Source organism: Cucurbita pepo, chromosome LG18 (genome assembly GCF_002806865.2).
Source record: "Cucurbita pepo subsp. pepo cultivar mu-cu-16 chromosome LG18, ASM280686v2, whole genome shotgun sequence".
Taxonomy (NCBI): domain Eukaryota; kingdom Viridiplantae; phylum Streptophyta; class Magnoliopsida; order Cucurbitales; family Cucurbitaceae; genus Cucurbita; species Cucurbita pepo.
The window spans coordinates 1,517,345-1,522,635 of record NC_036655.1 but is presented as its reverse complement, the minus strand read 5'-3'; positions in this window follow the sequence as shown (position 1 = coordinate 1,522,635).

The following is a 5,291-nucleotide window of genomic DNA, read 5'->3' as shown; positions in this document are numbered from 1 at the left end:
GGGGTCACTTACTGAGTATTCTAGAAATCCTCAAGCCTCGTGCTACTTTACTTTTGCAGATAAGGGCAAGGCACCCATGTGACAACGACGACGGCATCGTACCCCCCAGGATCGTGGCACATGCATAGGGTAGTTGGTTGTTCTTTTTCCATTTCGTAGTCTAGGCCGAATTTGGTTGCATCATTAATATAGGTTAGTATAGGATGAAATGTATTTGCATAATAAACCTTAGGGTAGAATAAAATATGCATTTTTGGTTTCTGTTTCTTTCCCTTTCTTTCAATTTTCTCTTTTTCCCTTGTAACCATTTTTCTATGAGGTAATAAAAGGCGAGTGCGAGTCGCATTAATGAACAGGGCCCATTAAATGTATATTTCGCATTTCAAAGTATAGTAATTACCTTAGATTAGACAGGTAAAATATTAGGGTCGTTACATTCATTCTCACATTAAACTTTATTTTATTTAAAAAAAATAAACGTGAAAAGGGAGAAAGAAGGAAGAAAAAAAAAGAAAACCCTTAATTTTGAAAGCTTATCAAATACTCTTTGACCGATGTAAAGAAAGCTTGAAAATAATTTATTCTCGCGTCCCTCTTTGACACTTGTTGGATATATAACCGTCCTTCACATGTCGTATCATAATCATATCATATCGTAAAAACTTCGTGGTTATATCTTTTTCTAATTTATCATAGCCTTAACGTTCTTAGACATATCATAGCTGTATCGTTACCTGAACGTACCTTAGTCATAATGTTACAGGAACGTATCCTAACGCTATCGTTCTATCAATCTATCATAATCTATCCCTTTCTACCCATAACCTAATCGTATTGTTTTATGAATCCATCGTGACCATATCGTTTTTATTAATCTGTCATACCCATAGCACTTCGATACATAACCAAACCATAACCCCAAAATGCATTCTTTATCAATCAAGCCCCTTAAAAAAAAAAATATAATTTTTGTTAGTGGTTAAATACTTGTGTTTCCAACTTAGCACTCTAGCTTCACGGGTTCTTTGTTGAATAAAAGGAAAGAACCCAAAATACATTCTTTATCAATCAAGTCCCATTCAAAAAAATATAATTTTTGTTAGTGGTTAAATACTTGTGTTTCCAACTTAGCACTCTAGCTTCACCGGTGTAGCAGTGGATTAATTGGGCTTAAATACTTGTGTTTCCCACTTAGCACCCCTCCAATTCTATCATCCATGTGAGGCTTAATTATTATATGACTTTATCTTGAACTCTTGACGGTGCCTAAATATGGCATATCCATGGAATCATAAACTATAATCGTCTTAGAAGTATAAACTAGATTGCTACAACATACATATTAATCATGAATTTCTAATATGCTCATATTATATGTATGCACTCATGATTATTACAATTTACGTCATGCTAGTCATGCATTTATCACAATTACTCCCTTAATAACATGATCGACACGTTTTGCATCAATAACAAGTTAAAACATGTTTAGGGCCTTCGACAAGCTACCTACGTGTATAGGGACTTCAATAGCCTGTAAATTAATGGCGCCCAGACCCAAGCAAGAACAAAAGGGCCTAGGTAAGGGATTTCAACAATGAATTATAAGAAATCGAGGCCCCTTCCTTTGCTGAAGTAAGTACAAATGGTCTGATTCGGAAAAGTACTATTTTGAGACCAGAATCAATGATGAGGATTTACTTAAAGGAAAATCTCTTACATTATTTGTAAGCTAAGTTTTTATGAAAGGTTTGAGAGGAAAAGAATTTTGCATAAATTTAAAATTCATTAGATTTTTTTTTTTTTTTTTTTTTTTTTTTTTTTTTTTTNTTTTTTAAGAAAAATAAAGACAAAATAAATCAATTTTATTTTACAATTGAATCAATTTAAAAAAAACCTAAAGTTAGGGATTTATCAATGGGTAATATTGCTCCAATACCCAACCAAAGGGCTACGCTATTGGACGACCAAATGAATTTTGAAATTTATTGACATCCTCCAAAAACGGTACAGTTAATAATCCGGCCCATACAGAAACCATTAAAAGAACACCCAATAACTTATTTGGCACTGTATGAAGGATTTAAAGAAATACCATTCTGGCAATATTTTCAAAGGAGTTGCAAATGGATCTGCGGACCAATCATTGATGGTTCTAGAACCGATATTTACCCAATTAAAGTTTCATGGCCACGAAAAGGAGGATTTTAAAAAATTTAGTTGGATCATAGGGACATTATTCAGTTTTTTTAGAGTTTACGGATGATGTTTCATGATGTTTCATTCAGAACAAAAATTTAGTTGGATCATAGGGACATTATTTAGTTGGAGCATTCTTTTGTGAGGATTGATCGTGAAGATCAACCCACACTTGATGAGCTGTCTTGGCGTGAATAATACCCTCAACGATATCTGCTTCAACTGAATGAGTTAACCAAGATATTATCATACTGTTGCACTGATTCCATAGTTCAAATTCGATTGAATTTGCATCTTGAGACGGTTCTTCAATTGTGCCATCAATGAAGCCAATTTTCTTTTTGGCAATAAGAGCATGCATAACTGATTTACTCCAGGATTATAATTTGTTCCATTTAATTTGATTGGAACAAGTGAATATACTAGCTGATAAGAGTGATGAATATAATAAGGATGTGTTAAATCAACATCCGAAATTTTGAAGCTGGATTTGGCTGATTCCACCATAGAGAAAATTTTGATATTTAAGAATACCAAGATCGATGCTCTAATACCATGTTAAGAATGAGAAATAGAAATAGAATTAGAATTAGAATTAGAAAGGTGTGTATTCTCATTGATATTGATATACTTTAAATAGGATACAAGCTACCAAAATATAAAATAATTAAATAGTGAGAATAAAATAAAATATATTGTAAATCAAATCATAAATAAAAAAATACTAAGATATATTCTATAAATAATATATACTCTAAATATTATATCTTAATAAAGGTCAATCAAAGCAAGATGTAAGATGTTTGGTCTCGCAATTTACTGAGATAGGAGTTATGACGTAGTATCTATTAGAGTTTCCGATTGTGGCCATGGATATTGAGTTTACAGTAAAACTTAAAAGTTAACTTATTGGTATGAGCCATTTAGTGATTGTTGAGTTTTGTTTTACTCATTTTAGATGTATTTTTTTAAAAAAAGATTTTTAAGATGTAAATGTGAACTAAGCATCCTCCACCAATTATGACTCACACTCATTACTCACACTCAGCCGTGAAAATGAAAAAATAAGGATGACTTGGTGAAAAAAATAAGGATGACTTGGTGAGCTTGGTGTTTCTTCATTGAATTCATTTTTGAAGAACAAGGATTTGATTTTAATAGATTGAGCAGTCTATCCACTTTAGCCCCATCCTAAGTTGTAACGACCCAAAATTTTCTACTTAATTTAAGATCGCTACTGTATACCTACCATAAACATTGAATGCGGAAGACTTCATTTAAATTCCATAAAACATAACCTTTAACTTAAAAACACAGCCATGGACTTACGTGTTTCGAAAACATCTTTAAAATACACAACAAAAGACCCGAAATAAAATAAATAAGCGTTTAAGTTTAAAACATCCTATTCTATCCTAAGTCTAAGAAAATAAATACCACTATCCTATGCATGTGCCATGATCTCGAGTTGCGATGCCGTCGTCAGCCGTACAGGAATGCCTTGCCTTAACCTGAAAAATGTAGTAGCACATGGCTTGAGTATTTAAAGAAATACTCAGTAAGTGACCCCACTATTGGGGTTAAATGCAACAATCACATGCAATGAAATGATGGGACCTATCTTTCGTTTCGTTTCGTTTCGTTTCGTTTCGTTTCGTTTCGTTTCGTTTTCTTTACGGTGTAATCCTAACAGGTAATCGTGGACGTGTACCATATACTCTACACGCAGCCCATACGTGCGAGTATGAGCTCACCAGCTAGTTCGCACACCGCTGGGCCACTGTCCCTAGCCGGTGGGCATGCTCTGGGGGCCCACCGGGACCCGTTAAAACTAAAACCGTCACGGCAGCGCTATGCAGGGCATAACGATCGTTGTCCTGCCATTTGGATGTACGCGTCCGTACCCTCGTGATGGGATAGGGGTATCCCCCCAAATGCATGATCACACAATATGCATGAGGTCCCACTAGTCCTACAGTCATCATTTAATGAACATAACCCCGTGTCACGTTTTCATGCTTACATGTCATTCTCATTCTCATTTCGTTACATATCATACATATTCCTAGCGGGGTTATGTATCATGCAATTTACCGTATTTCATGTCATACAATTCATTCAGTTACATTCCAATACTCATACAACAAGCCATAATCGTACAAGGGTCACACATCGTCACATGCATTCATATCACATCAACTAAGCAACATAAATAACATACATTCACGTTCACATGATTTCGTACTTAAGCACAATAATCTAGCATACAATGTATCATATCATAACCAAGTCATAACGTAAACACTTCATAGTCATATCGTTCTCTAACTTACCATAGCCTTAACGTTCTTATACCTATCACAGACATATCATTACGTGACGTACCTTAGTCATATCGTCACAAGAACGTACCCTAACGCTATCGTTCTATCAATCTATCACAAACCTATCCCTTTCTACCCATAACCTAACCGTATTCTTTCATCAATCTCTCCTATCGTTACATTTCGTTTTGTGCATCCTTCTCGTACCCTATCTTAAACATATCCTTGAGCACATCGTACCATAATTATTATCATACAAACCACATATTATAACATAACATAACATATAGGAAGCATATCGATCCACAGACAATTCACACATATCAATATATATGACACGTACAGAACCACAGGGCACGTGTCAACATCAAATATAACCATGCCAATAGTAAGGTCACTTACCTTGATAGCTTACGTCGTTGTCACAAATATATCTTTAATGAAAGTTCAATTCCGTCCTTTGAAATCCGAGTCAACCTATATGAGCTCATGACATCAGTTTCAATTTGAACTCTGTAAAATTATTTCCCTAATTTACATTGGCCAATAGTAAAATTCTCATCTTTCCTGTTAGACAAAATTTAAAGAATCTCACTGTCCTCTAATAAAAATTGTGATGTTTTGTGTTACACAAAATTAAAATTGAAAGAATCTCATTGTCCTCTAATAAAAATTGTGATGTTTTCTGTTACACAAAATTGGGAGGAGCTTTTGATATTTCGTTTTATTGTTAAATACTGTTTAACAAATCTTTCCTTAATCTCCCTC